General features: G+C 45.5%; 1 long non-coding RNA gene and 1 pseudogene across 3 annotated transcripts in view; one reads left to right on the top strand and one right to left on the bottom strand.

Moving 5' to 3' along the window:
• LOC110344461 (uncharacterized) overlaps positions 1-19,500 on the top strand; it is a 255,570-nt gene that overhangs the window by 89,110 nt on the left and 146,960 nt on the right. The window lies entirely within an intron of this gene.
• LOC101714087 (peptidyl-prolyl cis-trans isomerase G-like) lies at positions 5,155-7,689 on the bottom strand (annotated as a pseudogene).

Genomic DNA, 19,500 nt, shown 5'->3' with positions numbered 1-19,500 from the left:
CCTAGGTATTTAGTGGAGTGTGCCTGTTTCAAGAGCGCCCTCTTCTGTCAATACAGTGAGGTGCAGTTTATTATCTAGAGAGTTGGGTTGGGGGTTGTGAATTTTTTTCTTTTTTTTCTGCAGGATTTTTAACTTCTTATTTTTCTTTACTGCCACAGAGCTAAAGGGCTCTGATTTAATTTCTTCTGTTCCCCAAAGCAATGCTTCTCTGACATTGCTATTTCTACCTATATTCACTTCCAAGTACTTTCCCTATGGGCAGTAAGTACTCTGTGAACTACTAAGTTTCAGACTTATATTCATTATTTTGGATTTCGTGTTGGATTTTTTTTCTTTGTGCGGTGATCCTGTCTGTGCTTCTTCTATGTGCTCCATTCCCTCTCCTTTTCCCTGTGGACTTTCTTAAGACTCCCCTTTTGTGTCCCCTGTAGGCATAGGCTTACAGCAGTGCTAAGGTACTCTGAATTTGGTACTTACTCCTCCACTTACATACAATTTCAAATTTATAGTTTTATCTGGCTCCTAGTAATGCTGTAGGCATAGGTCATGTGTAGAGGTTTTTTTCCCTTGTTGATCTAAGTTTTATTTTGTTTTCAAGATGTGAGGAGAGGTTTCCAGACTTAGCACTACTTAAACAGGGCAAACATTGGTTTTTCAAAGGAAAGTTTGTCATTTACACAAATGCTTTTAAAATCACTTGGATTAATATATTTGGTGCTTATGAGACCACTAAGTATGTTAATCATGTTTTCATTTATTATTCCCAGTGGGAGAAAGTCCTACCTATGGAACCTTTAGAGACATTTTCTACAGGAGAAGATGCAAACCTCTTTTGGGAGAAAAAAGCCCCTGTGGACATGGAGCTGCCCCTCCTATGACACTTACCTGCCAAAGCCACTTCCATTTTTAATGCTGGCATTTTTTCACTGGGCGTTATATTTTAAAAACTCCTGTACTCAGTGTCTTTGATGGTTATCAGCATATTGTTAAGCATTTGTTAATATTTTAAGTATCAAAAATTTTTCTGAGCTCTTACATTTTTCTGTGGCTAGAAATGACTTCAGCCTGAGCTGCTTCCTGTTCTCATCTGTGTAGGTGAGAAGAGCCCTGGTTCTCACATGTGGCTGCTAACAAGGGGCTCATAAAATCAGGAGATTGTCTTCCTAATGAGGTGACCACAATTTGATTGCTTTGTGGCTCTGCTTACTGGGTGTTTTCATTACTCATTTTCCAATAAGTGTTTTTTATCCTAAAAGAATCTTCATAAAAACTGGAGCAGTGTAGGCAAAGGTTTTTTTAATGAAACACAAAAACTGTTAACTGTACAGGAAGATAAATTTATAAATTAGATCATATTAAACTTTCAAACGTCTCTTAATCAAAAGATACCATTAGGAAAATGAAAAAGTAAGTTACAGAACAGAAGGCACATGCAAAACCCACATCTGATAAATGGCTTGTATCCACAATATATACAGTGGATCCTTGCGTCACGACTGGCCTGACATACGAACAACTTGGGTTATGACCAGAATTTTAGTTTTAACTTAGAAACAAAGTCTTGAGTTATGACCCAAATGTTGGCTACTCGTGCTTCCAGATGGTCTCAGATACAGATTTAACCCTTAAAGAGTTCTGGAAGGAACATTACAACATTCTTTCCCATGTGGGGTCAATTGAGAAACCCCAGGCCAATGTCTCTCTAAGGACACTGAGATCTGCCTATGTACAGGACAGAGACTTGGAAGGCTGTGTAAAGGAGTCTGAGCCTTCACTGACCAACTTGAGTTACAATCAGCTCTCAGAAACGAATTGAGTTCATAAGTAAAGAGTCTACTCTAACATGTAAAAGTGATAAAAAGACAACCCACTATAAACATGTACAAAAGACTTTAAAATTTACTTCATAAAAGGTTAGGCAAATAGTCAAACATTTGAAAGGGTTTCCAGCTTCATTAGTAATCAGGTAAATGCAGATGAAAACCACTATGAGATATACTACATTTCCACAGCAATGAAAAACCAACCACCCCAGAAAATATGCAGGTGTTGGCAAGGATGTTGATCACTAGAAATCTCCCAATTGCCTGTTTGTCAGCATCTACCAACATTAAATGTATGCCTTTTTATGATCCAGCCGTGCTGTTTGAGGTGTGTACCCCACAGAAATGCACGCATGCCAAGGAACACCAAAATACATTTGTTAGAACATCTGTTAACAACACCATTTGGAATAGCTCCAAACCAGAAACCATCTGAATTTCTATCCAGAATAAAAAAGATCAATGAATTATGGCCTAACTTCACACAGTGGAATATTATACTGTCAGAGAGAACAGTGTATAACAATATGCAACAATATAGAATGAACCTCACACCCATAAAGTTAAAAACTCCAGGGGCCGGGGATTTAGCTCAGTGATTTCACCACCTGCTGCGCAAGCGCAAGGACCCAAGTTCAATCCCCGGTACCGAGAAAACAAAAAACAAAAAACAACTCCTTCCATCCCCTTGCAAAGAAAAGGAACAGACAAAAATAGGTTGAGCAAAGCTCAAAAGTGGATGGGAGGTATACTTGTATCTTTGTGTCAATAATGAGACCTTCAGTATTCAGGACAGGTGGGCACAGATGGTGAGTGCCACTTGGCCCTGGCCCCATCCACTGAAGGGAAGAACAAGGTCACCTAGTCAGCCCCTTGCCATGGTACAAAGCTAACTGCAGGGAAAAGCTTTGATCTGGTCCAGACTAAACACAAAGGCAGGATCTCCTCATCCTCAGAAGTTCTAGCCTTGAAAATTCCTTTGTTTTTAATTAAATTTTAATTTCCCAGACAATATAGAGATACAGTTTCTTTGTAAGTTCAAAACACATGAATGATGTCTTGGAGCTGCTTTAAAATACCGCAGGGAAGGCTATACTTCCAGGGACCATGTCTATAGTTGGTAAAACCCTGTGGGGTTGGGGACTGTGTGAGACTGCTTGAAATGAGGTTGGCTGTGAACTGATGATTATTGAAGCCATGCAATAGATACCTGGGACCTTGTTATGCTATTCTATTTAGGTACATGCTTAAAATATTTCCAGAATGGAAAGTAAACAGTCAGGTACAGATTGACCCAGAAGGCTGAAGTTGCTGTAGATCCTGAGCCTCAGGTAGCAGGGTCTCCTACCCCTACTCCCACCCCAGTTAACCTCTGCTGTCAGTTCCGGTTTGGTCTTAGAGGAGGCAGGGATGAGCAGAGGAGGGCTGATTACAGGACCATATGGAAGGTGGGCGGGGCTGCCTGGGAGCACAGTGTGGCCCTGCAGAGCTCACCTTTGGGCTCAAAATGCCAGCTCTGGAGGAAGAGAGTCTGGACACTTGGAGAGGAGCTTTGGCCCAGGGAGGTGATCAGTTTCCAGATCCCATGGCAGGGACTAGGAGAATACATACAGTGAACCCTTGATTTAGGAACTCAATTCATTCCTGAGGACTGGTTGCAACTCAAGATGGACAATGAAGGCTCAGGCTCCTCTATACAGCCTTCAAAGTCTCTCTGCTGTATACAGGCAGATCTCAGTGTCCTTAGATATTGGCCCAGGATATCTCAATTAACCCCACACAGGAAAGGATGTTGTAATGTTCCTTCCAGAACTCTTTAAGGGTTAAATCTGCATCTGAGACCGTTGGGAAGCACAAGTGGCCAGCATTCGGTTTGTAAGTCAAGACTTTGGTCATAAGTAAAAGCTAAAATTCCAGTCATAAACCAAGTTGTTTGTATGTTGGGCCGGTTGTAACAGAGTCCACTGTATTCCAACCTCATTGTCTTTCTTCCTTTGATTTCCAGCTGGTGCTTCCTATTGGCTCAAAGACCAGGGAGCTCACTGATTTTTTTCCCCCCAGCAGGTTCAGCCATGCAAGACACACAGCAGGAGGGTCCTGAGGACGGGGAGGGGTCTGAGGGCTCTGTGCCTTTACCTAGGTACTGATGAATCCAGAGACACTATGGCGTTTTGTTTTCATTGCAATTTAAATATCCCTGGGACCATGCAGCAGCCTGATGCAGAGTGTGCCCTTCCCCCTCTTAAGCTCCCTGCTGCTCTTGGCAAGCTGACACATCGAGACCAATCTCAGTCTTTTTTTGTAGCTGGTGGTATCCCTCAGTGTGGACATGCTGGAGTTTCTTTCCTTGACAACTTATGTTGCTTCCCTCTTGAGAACTTACTGTCTTCACTCTGGGAGCTCTCTTAGCATCTGGGGAAATCTGAGAAATTGCTCTATTCCATGTCTTTAGCTCCCACAGAGACATACTTGGTGGCATATGTACTTTAACTGTTCCAACAACCCTGAGCTTTGGCAGCTGGTACTGGTGGGAAGAAAGGCAGGTGGGGAAGGCAATGAGGATGGTCTCGGGCATTGGAAGGCTTGGGTTTGAGTTCCAGCTTTGTCACCACTTTGCTGTGTGACCTTGGGCGAGTTACTTAAGGTCTCTGAGCCTCATTTTTCTCATCTGCAAACTGCAGACCATACTCATGCCTGCTGAACCTGCCCCAAAGAGTTGCTGTGAGGGTACCTGAGAGGGAGGATAAGAATATGCCTTGTGAAGATGCAGCCTGGAATGGAATTGAGTAAGTCAGCTGAGTCCCCTCTCAGGATGCAAGGCTTGTGCTCCTCCCTGCAGCTATGACAGTGACAGTGTCGCCAAGCAGCGTGCACTCTCCCTGCACCACTGCCCTGGTCCCTGGCCCACAGCCATTCTCAGACTCAGTTTCTCTTAATTGTAAGGCTACCCCAACAGAAGACAGTCTGAGCCTGTACTTTTGGGCAGTCTTTCCCATGAGGCTAATTTTTTTCCTCATTTCAAGTTTATTAATAGTTTAGCAGTACAAATTATCCAGGTTGTAGATTATCAAAAGATCAACTCAATGAAGTTCACATTAAAAAAACAAACACAAGGCTGGAGATTTAGCTCAGTGGCGCCACGCCTGTCCACCAAGCACAAGGTCCTGAGTTCGATCCCCAGTACCAAAAACCAAACCAAAAACAACAAACAAAAAACAAGACAGACATAAAATAACCCCCAAAACAATGAAAACAACATAAAGGATATTCACCAGCAAGTCTCTAAAACCTAACTTTTGAGACAGAAAAGAAATAAATTTACACGACTCACTCATCTACTTTTGTCTTCATCTCTTTCAGGACTTGATTCATGATCAAATTTTTTGTTTTTATCATGTACATGGCTATTTCTTTTGGTACTGGGGATCGAACTTGGGACCTTGCACTTGCGAGGCAGGCGATGGAACCACTGAGCTAAATCCCCAGCTACATGGCTATTTCTTAAGCCTTTGATTTTTGGTTTTCATTTTCCACTGAAGATCTGGTCTTCTCATTCTCCTTGTTTTTCAATGTGGAGAACTTTAATTCACTGTTTAGCTGTTTTGTTTTATTTTTGAGAATGGACTTTGATCTCTATCAGCCTTTTCCCCCATTACTACTTGAGCTCTTATCATAATTTTTAGAGTACATTCTTTTTTCACTCTCAGAATTTCCTTTTCTGGATGAGCTCTTACTTTCTTTTCTTTTTTTTTTTTTTTTGGTACCAGGGATCGAACTCGGATCCTTGAGCTTGCGCAGCAGTGAAACCACTGAGCTAAATCCCCAGCCTGAGCACTTACTTTCTTGATTTCTATGTTTTGCCTTGTTTCTGCTTTGACTTTCTTCTCTCTCTGAGCGCCAGGAATCTCTCCTCCTCCTCCTAGCTTTACTTCTCGATCTTTCTTGTGCCCCTCTTCTCTCTCAGTTCTGTAACCTTCCTCTTCTCCTGTACTCCTATCTATGGAACTCCTTGCTTCTGCTGCAATCTCTCTCATGGCTTCTGGACCACATCCTTCTGCTCCTGTCCCTACTTCTGCTTCTTTCCTTTCTTCTACTGTTGTAAACGTGTTTACCTTTAGCTATATCCCATTCTCTGCTCCTGGACTGTGTGCCTCTATCCTTTTCTTTACTTTTGCTATGATTGTGCTTGTCACTTTCTGATTCTTTCTGCTCAGACTTCGCTTTACTCCTACTTCTTTCCTGATCTTTTCCTTTAGAATCAGATTGCTTTTCTTTTTCTTTAACATTCTCACGATCCCTTTCTTTACTCATTGACTTCAACCTCTTTTTTTCATGGCTGTTAAGTTTTGAATCTCTTTCCTTACTCTTTGGAGTTCTCTTTGCTTTTCTATGTTTAGATTTGGCCCTTTCTAGCACTTTGTTTTTATTATATTTATCTTCTTTTTCTGAATTTCTTCTGATTTCTCTCTGACTGTCAGATTTATGGTCTTTAACTTTCTTTTCCTTTTCATTTTTTCTGTTTGGACTTTCAGACATGTGCCTGTGATAAGTTATTTTTCTCTCTTTTACTCTAACTGGCCTCCTTTGGGTTTCTTTCATTTCATTCAATTCACTCTTAACCATCTTTCACCACTTGATAACCTCTTTCACTGAGCTCTCTGCATCTCTTCCTCCAATGTGGAGGAGTCTCACTATGTCTGAAACAATCCCTTGATCTGGATTTGGAAGGAGTTTGATTATACTTTGGCCCTCTTCCTTTAATTTTCCTGTCAGACCTAGTAACTAAGGAGTTAGGCACATTACACACTCTCTTGTTCTGTTTTTGGTTTTTGGGTTTTTTGGTACCAGGAATCAAACTCAGGACCTTGCATTTGCCAGGCAGGCATGACACCACTGAGCTACATCCCTGGCCCTACATGCTCTCGTTCTGTTTTTCCATTCCTTGTTGTCAGGCGTTAAGAGGACTTTTCCACATGAGAAATCTATTTTCTGGTATCGGAGGGATCTCTTTTGGATGCCCAGTAGACTGGGATTGTGCTTCAGCCTCACTTTCACTAGATGTATTTTTCTTGCTTTTTTTTTTTCTTGTGTTTTTGGGAATTTTTTTTTATTAAATTCTTTTATTGGTACATTGTAGGTATACAGTTTTTGGGAATTTTTAAATTTCTCTTCAGAAGAACTTTCAGAATCAGAATCAAAAGAGGACTGAGAATCACTTGAGCTCTCTGAATCACTGGATGATGACAATGAGGAGGATGATTATCATAATGATGATGATTTATGCTTTTTCTCTTCTTTCTTAACTTTTGGATTTTGGGATCAGCTCTCCACAGCTGAGTATCCATACCTCAGCAAACGGTTTGCTAACTGCATCTATTTTCTGGTTTTCTATCTGTCTCAGAAATTCTTGACCAGAGATCAGTTGTCCAAAAGCAATGTGATGCCCATCTAAATGAGGAGTTGGTTTGGTTGTTATGAAGAGCTGTGAACCATTTGTATCTTTGCCTCTGTTGGCCATTGACAAAAGAAATTCTTTTGTTGTGTGTAACAGCAAAACCCTCATCTTCAAAAAATCCTCCATAAATAGATTCCCTTCCTTCTCCATTTCCTTCATTGAAGTCACCACCCCGAGCCATAAAATCCTTAACAAGTCTGTGAAAAGGACAACTCTTGTAATTAAATGGCTTCTGAGTTGATTTCCCTGTCCCCTTTTCTCCTGTACTAAGACAACAAAAGTTCTCACATGTCTTGGGGTACACATCAGAAAACAATTCAAAGACCATTCTTCCAGCAGGTTGGTTGTTAACGGCAATAGCAAAAACAAAAAAACAAAAAAACATTGAGGACACTGAACCTTTATTCCCATGGTTTCAATACTTCAATCTTTAAATGGAAACCCCCCCCCCCAACACCAAGGATAATTGAGCCAAGCCAATCTTTTTACTCCATTCTGAAGCATCAAAAATGGGTCTAGCTCCCCAGAGTTCAGACCACCATCACTGTTGGCGCATTACAACTTGTGTAGCAAAATGTGTCAGGAAGTGGGGTGCCCTGAAGGGCAGGAGAAGAAAGGGCCATTTCCTGGGCCCAGGAAGCTAGGCTGGAAACCACCTACTGCTGCCCAGGGCGTTCATCTGGCCTTGGGCCTGCTGTGGGCTCAGGCAGTCTATATACCTCAGGGAAAGGCTGTTAACTCAGCCCCTCTCCCGGGCCCTTCCTGCTCTCCTATCCGGACTCCCATGAGGCTAATGTGCTGTGGGATTTCCACCCCTTTTTCTTGGAAGACAGAGTGGCTCCCAGGAGTGGAGCTTTCTTTCTGGTTGGAAGACCACCAGCTAGTCTTTCTCTCTTCTCTGACACGGGATCAGAGAGGCAATGTGAGCCAGCATCAGTACCTCACAGACATGATGGCAAGCTAAGAAATGGGTGTGTGTCGGGAACAATGCTACATAATTTTAGGGAAACATAATTTTAGGGAAAAATCATTTGGTTAGCCTAGTTCTCCTGCCTACAGTCCAGCTATGGAATTCCGAGACATAATTGCATTTTGGCCTCTGGTCACAATTGAGACCTCAAAGATCCGGTGATTCTGTCCGTGATTCTCCAGGACAAGAAACATCCTGGGAGCTGAGAACATCCTGGAAAAAACAAACATCTACTCAGTTCCTCCTTGATCTTAGATTGTTACATCTTATTTACACAGGATGTACTGAACTCTCTACAAGTCATTTGTTACATTTGTTTCTCCTGATGTACTAAATAAAAGGTGCGGTAAGCTGGGGGCTTCGTCTTTGCTGCCCAGAGCAGCACTGATCAGACCCAAATCTCAGCTTCTTCTCAAAGTCTCATTTTTCTACTTTTCCTATAATTCGCCTTGTGCTGCCTTGGCTCACAGGAGACTAAGACTCACTGCAGAGGTTCTAGTAACGTCCCCTTTCCCTGTTCCCTACAGGTGTGCGCCCCTTACTTCTAACAAAGCCTCAAAACTTGCCTTCTCCAGCAAGAATGGTGATAATAACCTACAGTGGCTGTTTCCCGAGCACTCACTCACTGCCAGGCATGATGCACTATCTCATTTAATCCTCAAGAGACACCAATGGCAACTGTTCTCAGTTTCACAGATGAGATCTTCCCTCAGAGAGAGAAGGTATAGGTCACACAGTTAGAGACAGTTAGGATCCAAACCCATCTCTGACTGTAAATTTCTGTTTCCTGGCTTGAGGATTCCCTAGTTCACCCCACTGCCCTTGATACCCTTCTTTGTTTTCTTAGATTTTCTGTGTGATTTGACCCATAACATTTACTATCCATGTGTGCCTTGCTCCCTGGAATATAGTGAATGTGTTTCCTGCTCTTTGCTCCTTCCCCAGAATGACTAGGACAGAATTGTGTATACAGCAGGAGCTCAGAGAATGCCAAATTTCTTGTGAAAATCTCATTGGAGGTGCTGTTGGCAGGCTCTACATACCAAAAAGGCTGCTGTGGCCCTTTATGGAAGTTATCAGGAAGATGAATAAGCCTTGAAATGCGAGACCCTGGCGGGCTGACTCAGACCTCACAGCATGGCTTGCTCTGGCCTTTGAAGAGCTGAGAGCTATTTACATCGCACTAATGGACCTCTCTGGCGGAGAATGGGCTGAAGCTGCTATACAAATAGCCAGTCCAGGGCTGCAGAGTGTGTGAGGACTGGAATGCAAAGAGAAGTCCCCTCTTCATCCCTGGGCTCTTCTCAGCAAGGGATCCATGGACACCAGAAGCCAGGGAGGCCATGGGTCTAGTTTAGTGAGAAGCCACACACAGCAGGCCAGTGGGTGGTGATGGAATGGTTCTTAGCTGGAATGTGGTATGCAGAAGTTTCTCCCGGAGTGAGGTTCTTTGCATAAATAAATGGTGACCAGCTGTTAGTCTTCCTATTAGCATGAACATCCATCACCGCTTGTTTCAAATATAAGTCTGGAAGGGAGAAGCTCTGACTCCCATGAAAGGCAAATGTTACAATGAGAATCCAGTGCAGTTTGGCAGACATCTGCCTACCACAGCTCATAGGCTGGAAACACTAGTTAGGGTCTGTCCAGGGGGCTGGGTGCAGGCCCTGATTTTCTCTCCAGGTGCCTACTATCCAGGGCACTGCATTTTTGTTCTACATGATGAGATCAGGTTCTTTCTGGGAGCCTGTTTGGTGGGACCCACACGAGGCCGATGGATGCTGTCCTCTCCTGGGTGCCCTTCCCCCACAACTGACCTTGACCTACAATAGGCCTTGACAAGGTGCAGGTGGCCTGGCAAGGGACTGGTCTCCTCTCTCACGGCTCAGATTCCAGCCCACACCTGGTAGTCAGGGACCACTAGCTGTCTGAGATGCTCTGGTTTGGGGGTAGCTGGTGACAGGCAGGGCAGCGCTACCCTCAGTCCTATGGTGAACACTGCAGTGCCACCCTCTGTCTGCCCCTGCCAGTCTCTCTAAAGAGGCAGGAGCCTGTCCTGCCTGCACTCCACCTCTAATCAAGAACACTGTCGCTCTTCTCACTGATTTTGGATGATGCTCAGTATCTCTCTCTCTCTGCCAACCCCTCCATTTAACCATTTATTCATTTACCCTTTCTACACATATTATGTACCTATGCTGGGATGTGGTGGGGGGCAGATGTGGTCCCCATCTTACTGGAGCTAATGTCTCATTGGAGGGGGACCCCAGTTGAACAAAACACAAAAGACTACAAGACAAGGGCAAGTTGGAAACAGTATTGTTAGAGAAGCAAGCAGGAGATAGAGGATGACAGGAAGGATCTAGTCTAGGTAGAGTGGCTTTTCCCAGGTGGTGACTTTCAAGCTGAGGCCTCTGAGAAATGCCAGAAGAGGGCCAGCATACGAAAAGGCCCTGAGATGGGGGTACAGCTTGGTTTCCTTGTGGAATTAAAACCCATCAGTGTGGTTGGCATGTGATGAGTGCAGATGAGCTAGGAACAAGTCAGGGTAGGCTCTGGGCAGCTTGGCGTAGCCTCTGATAAGGAAGTTGGGTTTTTTAGAGGGTGGGGAGAGGGTAGTATGCTGAGCATGTTGCTTTATGTGGATTATTACAGAGGCATTTACTTGGAGCCTAGTGGTTACCAGGCTGAAGCAGACTAAATTTAATTTGCCCTCTCTCAGAGGCAAAGAGGAGCCCCTAGGGCTGACAATTTGTGTGACAGGGCTAAACATGGAAATAGAGCAGCATCCCTGATGTGAATGACTTCCTGTAAAATGGTTTCTCAGATGCCCACACTCTTTTCTGTCTCCCAAACCACTTCTGTACCTGGCAGGCTGGGGGCTCAAGCTTGCTTGGGCTCTCACTGCTCTGCATAGCAGGGATATAGCGCCCTGAGACTGTGCTGCCTGAGCCCAGGAGAACTGTCCTTGGGAGGATGGCTCCGCTCTGAGGACACAGAGAAAGCACAGAGGTCTCAGCTGGAGTGCACCTGGGCAAGGGGAGAACCCCTCCCCAGGCTACAGAACAGGTGTGTGCTACTGCTTCCCCTGGCCACAGATGGAGAGCCTGAGGCCTGGAGAACCAGTGTCAGTGTTTCTTGACTAGCTGATCATTGCATTTTCATCTCCTGTTTGGAAAGTGCTCAGAGAAATAGATGTTTTTCTCTGCTCAGCTCAAATACCTCCTGTTAGCGCTGACATGCCAGGGAGCTCCGTGACTGCCTAGCAGCAGACGCCTGGGGAGTCCTCTGGCTTTGTACCTTGCTTCCTTTGTTCCTCCAGAATGGAGTCATCTCTGCCTGAGGCTTTGCACCCTCACATTTTTGGAGGGATGATTTCTCATCTCTTGCTTTCTTTGAAGCTTCATGTGGAATGTTTGTAGTGTCACCCAGGTGAGCCTTCTTCAGCCTGGTGGGGAGTATTGTCAGTACTTATTTTGCCTTAGCATATAAGATTTGAGGGGAAGACAACAAACTGTGGAAGGCTATGGCCTTCAGACTTGTCATGTGGATTGGAGAAGTGACTTAATTCCATGCCTTGGGTTCAATGGGAGAAGGGGAGAAGAGTAGTCCGATGGTGATTCCTGTGATGTGCCTGCCTGCGACTCTGACCAGGTTCTTATTCTCAATCACCTGCCCACAGGTGACTCTCAAACCATCAGGGTGTAGCAGACACACCTAGGGGGCACATGAAGCACAGGTGCTGAGCCACACTCCTGGAGGCTCTCGGTCGGTCGGTCGGTTGGTCGGTAGGTCTGAGGTGGATAAATGGCCTTCTCATTAGCGCCCGGGTGATGTCATGCGATTGGTCCTGGGAATCACTTTGGGAATCACTGCATGAGCTCATTTAATTCAGTCACCCCGGAAACCCCCTAAACAGAATTGTTGCTGTCACTCTGTTGATGTGGAAATGAAGGTTTAGAGGTTTAAGTACCTTGTCCAGGGTCACACAGCTAGGCGGTGAAGCTGGGATTCTAGTTCAGGTCTGAGTCATCCCAAGCCATTGTTTTCACTCTAGGAAGGTGTGTGAGTTCCCAGCATGGTGGCTGGCTGGCAGGGCCAGGGGGCTCAGTATGGACTGGCTCTTGTCCCTCTGCCACTTAAGGCACAAATAGGCTCTTCTCTAAGATCATACTTGACAGCAAATGGTTTTCAGTATCAATTTGTGATAAAGCAGAATCAAACAACACTCAGAAACTTTGGTGAGGAGGCCCAGGCTGAAAGGATGGTGGCTGGAGAGGCACAGATTCACAGAGTCCTAGGCGCCCAAGGCCACCCGATGGTGAGTCCCTGTCCACCCTCAGTGTCCTGCAGTAGCCACATCAATCGGTCTTGGCCTTGCTAGGAAGCTTATGGTGGTGGGGGCTCCCTTTCCCTCCTCTGCTACTGGAACAATGAAAAAGGACTTTTTCCTATAGATTTGTTTTGCCAATGTAAAGGCTCTTATTTTTATTAGTATGTGTTTATGATACATAGATTCATCTTGGGGAATTCGTACATATACTTATTGCATCTTAAGCATTTTTATTTCTCCTTCCCCTTCCTACCCTCCAGCCTCAGGTCCCTTCCCATTGCCACAGAGAGGATTTGAAATACTATCAACACAAAGAAATGCTAAGTGCTAAGTGTTTAAGGTGATGGATATGCCAGTTACCCTGACCTAATCACTACGCATTTGATACACATATTGAAACCTCACACTGTACCCCATAAATATGTATAATTATGTCAGATAACAACAATAGCAGTAATAATAATAATGAACTTCCCTTTTTAAATGGAAACTGGTCTGGTGGAGCCAGCCCAGGCCAGCAGAGAGAAGTCTCGGTGTTCTGCTTTCAATGTCACTTTCCCTAACTGGAGTGGGGAGCTGGGGCCCAGGGGGACAGACTGCACAGAAACCCCAAGTGCCTGCGAGCATGTGCACTGCCTGGAGGTCTGAGCTCCAGAGACAGGGCGGGAACCTTTCTGCTGGACCTGGCAGGAGGAAGGGCTTCCGACAAACAGTGGGGAGGGCACTTCTGGCCAGGTTCCTGGTAGAAGCAAAGACCCAGAGAGGGCAAAGTGTGGATGGTACGCTTAAGGCATATCACTTGGCCCACCCTACAGATCCAGCCTTACCTCCCCAGCCATGTCCCTCATGGAAACTTATGTTTTTCTCTAGTCAGACCATGGGCAGCCTGGAATACCAAGTGTTCTAGAAGGAGATGTCCCCACTCCCCAAGCTCAGCCTGAAGTTTGGGCATGTTTGGGTGTTAGAGGGGACATGTTACCTTTCTGAATTCTTAGTCTAGATCTGCAAAATTTCAATGAGAGCTTCCTAGAAGCCATGGAGTCTTCATGCAGCATGTAGTTCCTTCTTTGTCTCTGTCTCTGTCGGTTTCTCTTCCTCTCTCTTTGGCAAGAAGGAACAAATTTGGGGAGAGTCATTGGTTGTCTTTCAGGCCTCCAATCTGGAGCAGGCTCTGTGTAAACTGGTACCTTCATCTCAGTAAGCTGAGCTCTAAACTCTCTGAGTCTTAGCTGGATTAAGGGCCTAGATTGTTGCTGAGGAGGAAGGAGGTACCTCTTTAATTGCTGTTTAAATCTACCTAACAATAGCCACATGTGGAGCCAGACTTGAGCATTATTAAATATGAGGGCCCTTCTTCCCAGACATGCCATTGTTTGCATAGCCAGGCAACATGGGGAAGGGGAGAGATAGAAAGCTGCAGAGTCAAAAAGGCTTCAGAGGCCCAGTTTCTGGGAATGGATGGGTCTTAGTTTCGCAGAAAGCCCTTGGGCAGCCCTACCCTGGGCAGCTCACACTCTTGGGACACTGGAACCGAACACCTATAGAGCTTAGTGCTGAAGTCCCAAGCAGGGGTACTTGCTTACGCAAAACTTAGGGGCCTTTTCCTAGCACCCATGCCTATTTTAGGGGCTTATTCTCCTGTAGCAGCCTCCTGCAGTCTTATAATGACAGAGGAAAGAATGGAGCACTGTGGGTAGCCCTCTTACCTAGCCCCTCTTCACCATTCAGCTTCTCCTACCGGGGATTTAGCTCAGTGGTGCCACTGCCTGCCTCGCAAGCACAAGGTCCTGAGTTTGATCCCCGGTACCACACACACAAAAAATTCACTTCTTCCACTTTTTCCAGAGTGGGTGAAGGGCAAGACAGGTGTGTTTGGTAGGTCTGTTATTGGCTCCTGGCTTTCCTTGTGGGGTGGAGGAAAAGCCAGACCTCAGTGTCCCTGCTCTACGTTGTAAGGCCTGTGAGTGACTGGGAGCTGCATGGGCTCTTCTTGATCAGTTCCCCTTTGGTGACATGTGCTGGTATGTGTTTCTGAGTGAGGGCAACCTGGGTCATGGGGAGGTTTGGAGTAGTGTGCTTCAGCCCTGGGCCTCCCCCAAGTGAGAGCCAGGCTCTCCTAGCTGGTTCCAGGGCCCTGGAGACAGGACAACTAGTGTTGGCTCTCTCACTCTAGGGGCCTTACAGCCATCGCCTGCCCAGCTACCACTCTCAAGACATATGGTGGCCTTGCTGCCTTCGACTGCCTCTCTCATCACTCATCAGACATAGTGGCATCCTCAGCTATGGAGAATAGAGTTAAAATCCTGCAGGGAGCTGTCCTTGTCCTAAAGCTCTAAATGATAGCTTTATGCAACTTTGTAAACTAGGCAATTAAAGTTGAATTTCTAGAAAAGAAACCTAGAAAATAATAAAGATAAGGATAAGCAGAGAAATTACATTTGAACCATATGATAGACCAAAAATACAGGAGAATTCAGAGAAATAAGTAGAATTTTTTAATTTGTGAGGATGGTATGGTAGGAATCTCACATCATACTGAGTGGAAATGGCCATGATATTTCTGAAAGACTCTTTGGCAAAATGTATTAAATACCTTTAAAACCTGCACAACATACACAGGACTTTATCTGTTTCTACAAGCTTCTGTGTTTCACAAACTTTATTCCTGAGTTTCTATTTTCTCTTTTGATAATAAATTGTTGAATTTTTCTTCTGTTGGGTAAAACTATGTAATATATTTAACTTGTTCTATTATAATTTGTATTGAAATGCTGTTTGTAGATGTTTCTACCCTGTCACAGTTCATGTTATTAAGATTTCTAGTACTACTTTAGTATCGGGGTCTTCTAAACTGAATTAAATGAAAGAATGAGGACGGGGTGGGGGAGAAGGGAGAGAAAAAAGTTTATGCTTTGGTATTGTCAAATACCAGACGTGCTCCTCTCTACCTGTGTGGTTTTAGGTAAGTTACCTAACCTCTCTAGCCTCTGTGTCTGCATCTTTCATAGGGTACTAATGCTCACCTGGGGATATTGCTGTGAGAATCAGATGAAGGAATTCAGCAAAGCCCTGTGCACTGCACTGTGCCTGTGTGTAGGGAGTGCTTGGTGAAAGGGGCTATTGTTACTAGGTGAATAGAGTTCCTGTGACTGGGGCTTAGTCACCTGGGCCCAGGGAGCCTGACTTCCCTTAGGCACAGACCCCTGCCTGATTTCAGGCATCCCCAGGAGACAGCAATCTGCCCCATCCCAGCAGCCTCAAGGAAAGGAAAGCCCAGACTCCTTACTAATGCATTCCAGGTCACACCCATGGAGCCAGAGTTCTCCTGAGTGTCTGCATTTAATCCCTGTTACCAGATTTGAAGCTCTTTCCTCTTGCTGTTTCCTTAAGGAAAGAAGACTGAGGTTTTCCTCTTGCAAGAAGATTCCTGGTACCAAAAAAAAATAAATAAATAAAATAAATAAAATAAAAAAAGGACTTCTAGGGCAAGCAGCTCTATTGTGCAATCTCCCTGTGAAATCACCTTATAAAGCAGATTTCACAGGAGGAAAGGAGGTGCTATGGAGAGAGGGGTGTGCCATGGAACATCCTAGGACAGTGATGGGAACCTCTTAGAGACTTCAGTGACAACAGCCTACTGTGGCATGAGTGGTTCACTACCACCGTCCTAGGACTTAGCCCTGAACAGCTCTTGGAGAGAGACCCTGAGGATTTCCATGCCTGTGTCTTCCTGTGGGTCTTGTGGTCTCATCTGGCCCCTCGGGGCCTCTACATGAACCCTGACCTTCCACCCTGACTCCCCACCTCACACCGCCTCCAGTGTCCTCATCTCAGTGAATTCGTCTCTGTCTATCCATTTACATAGGCAGGCACTTGGGTGGCACCCCAACATGTTGTCTCTTTCTAGCCTCCTTTTCCAGCCCATCTCCAACTCTTATCATCTCATATCTTCTAGCTCTTGGATCCTCCTCTTCTGTCCCTTTTCAGGCTGTCACTCTGGTCACCTCCATTTCCCCCTGGATAGCAGTGTCCCTACTGGCTGCCCGCTCTCACCTTTCTATCCTGCTGTCCTTTCTCCAGTCAGTACCCAGAACCATCCTTCAGAACGCAAGGCTGCCCATGGCTTTCATTGTTTAAAACCCTTTCATGGCTTTGTGTTCTTTGTATAAAAACTCAGCACCATAGCATTGTGGACAAGCCCTCATCTGTCATCCTGCTACTGAGTGGTCATCAGCCACTTTGGCCTTCTCCTCTCAGTTCCTTAATGCCCCATGTTCCCATCTTCCTGGGGCCTTGACACTTGCTCTGGCCTCTTGTTGGACCACTTGCTGTCTTCCTTTTTTGCCTGGTTAGCTGTCATTTATTCTTTAGACCTCAGCTCATCGTTCACTTCCAGCAAAGCTTTCCTGAGCTTCAGGCCAGGTCAGAAGCCTTCATCAGAAGCTCTTCTAGAACACAGGGCTCCTTTCCTCCAAGTCCTCAGGGAGGCTGCTATTTGGTGGATATCCATCGGAACATCTCCCTCACTGGCACTCCAGGAGAACAGGAGCCATTGGATCTGCTCCTCATCTCACCCCGTGCTTAGTATAATGCCTGGCATGCAGTAGGCACTCCATCCACACATGCCTAATGAGTGTTTATCTCTGAGATTCAACAAGGACCTCCCAGAACTTTTCCAGCTTCCCCTTTGGGGATTACCTAGGAGCCCATGCCCACTTTCCTTGGCATCCTTTCTGTGGTTATACGCACCCTCTTCCACCCGCTTCTCTGGTGTTTAGACCGGCCATCAGAGTTGTCAAGTCCTGACTCAGTGCACAGCTTCCTGCTTCTGAAAGGCTGGGTGTACTCTGAGTCTTTGTGAATGGGATTATTCCCAAATGCTGGAAGGGCTTTTGCTATTTATAAGAACCCTGGGGTAAAGGGAAAACAATCGTTTGGTAAAGAAAATAGTTTGCAGCAAACAATTACTAGCTAATTTGTCCCCTTTGTGACTTAGTTTACTGTAGGTACTAAAAGAGCTTTGTTAACTACCTAGTAGAGAAATGAGTGACATTAACTGGCTAAAAAGTCTTTGTGAGAGTAGGCTCAGGGTCCTGGTGGTAATGGTGTCTTATTATCCCCTGGCTCTCCCTTCCAAGTCTCTCAGAAGTAAGGTAAAGACTGTTGTGGATTCCGCAAATAACTTGTCACTGTTCTTACCACCCTCTAGAGTTTTAGACGGTTGATTCTCTCTCCACACTCCCTCTCTGAGTATGTAATGCCCTCTGCTAGCTCCAGCCTGTCAGTACCATTGGGTTGTGGGTGACAATGCCAGTTTGAAAGGCAGGTGTCCTATTGGAAAGGTGGGTCTGAGCCCCCCCGCTTGCCCGATTTAGTCACTGTCTCACTGTGTAAGTTGGAGCATCACTTCCCCTCAGAGTCACTTCTGACCTCAGTCTCCTCCAGCCTGATGTGTCCCTCACACATGTATGGGATTCACTCTGGGATAGTGGATGCTCTGAAAAGTGCTTTTGGGGAGCTTTGAAAACTTGAATATGACTCAAATCCAGGGAGCCCTGAGGTCTAAAATTGACCAGATGACAAATGGCTAGTTTTCTAGTATTAGGACATGTTAAAGGCTTAGTGTCCTGTTATAATATGCATAGGTTCACCTTCCTTCCCTGAGCCTCATGCTCTAAACTTCTGAAACAAGTCAGGTTGATTTTGGGTTGGAAAATAGGAGAATTAGGTGCAGTCACACTTTCACTTCCCATGACAAAGGCAGACACCACTAGTGAACTCTGAGAGCGCAATCATCAGCAGAGCCTCCTGGATAGCCAGCCAGAACTACTCGATCCAGATTTGCATAGGGGAAGATAACTGTTTGCCAGTTATGGAGAATGATGCTCACAAATAATCTGACAGGTATAAATAGGAGAATCAAGTCACATTTGGCTTGTCTGAGAGTTGGGGAGGAGATGCATCTCTGAACTTGCAGCTTGTGTTGGAGAAGTTGTTTAGATGGATTCTCATGTTTGGGACATATGGACCAGATCCAACCAGGGCCAAAGTGGACTCCTTCCTTTGTTTCTCTCTTGCCTTCTTCAGAGATGGCTGGTGGCTTTGTCCTTTGGCAGAAGTGGTGCGTGGATTCCTTTTCCTATCTGCCTCCTTCCTGGCGAATCTCGCTAGACTCTGTGGAAGCAGATGCATGGCTGTGGTCCTCTGTGGGGAAAATGGGCTTGGGGCTGGGTGCCTTGGAGGTGTAATCCTTTGGAATCAAGCTGGTTTCTCATTGTTTGAGGTGCCTTTTTGCAGATGTGCACTATGCAGAGGACTAGGGTAAAGAGAGTTCTTTGGTGGGGAGGAGCTGCCTCTCTGCATATGGAAAGCCTTGGGGAGCTAGTCAGTGCTCACTTTTCCTCCCACTCATGTTGGGACCCCTGCAAGAGTGTGACTAAGGGTGGAGTGGGGAAAGGTGCAGCCTACCATGTGGGGTTTAAGCTGAGGAACCAAGGGGCAATGCGGGTGTTTGGCTTGGGCTCCTGAGAGCTGCAGGCCTACACCTGCTCTGTAGAGCAGGGAGCTGGCCTTGCAGCAGCAGACCTGCCTCCCTGTGGGATGACTAGAGGTCCTGCGAGATAGGCACAGGTTTTCTCTTTGATCTCTGTACCTCTCTCCTACTCTTCTCTTTATTTTTTACCTTTTGCTTAGGAAAATTAGCAAAGAGATTGTGCAGTTAAATAGACCAGACCCCAAATATGAGCGAGCCCAAACCCAGGCCCCCTCCCCAGGTACTTCCCAAGTGGCCAAACACCCCTGCTTGTGAATTCTGGGCATCTCAGACAGGCACTTTCTTCTGACCTGGTTATACTGTTTAACAAACTCATTTGGGGGCGAGCGCAGAGATGAGAATCAGAGAAGAGAAAGAATTGTCTTT

The sequence above is a fragment of the Heterocephalus glaber genome, unplaced genomic scaffold (assembly GCF_053883595.1).
Source record: "Heterocephalus glaber isolate CG9 unplaced genomic scaffold, H.glaber_assembly_v1.0 deba00001606, whole genome shotgun sequence".
Taxonomy (NCBI): Eukaryota; Metazoa; Chordata; class Mammalia; order Rodentia; family Bathyergidae; genus Heterocephalus; species Heterocephalus glaber.
The sequence above is the reverse complement of the archived record's forward strand: the minus strand, read 5'-3'. Positions and strand labels throughout refer to the sequence as shown.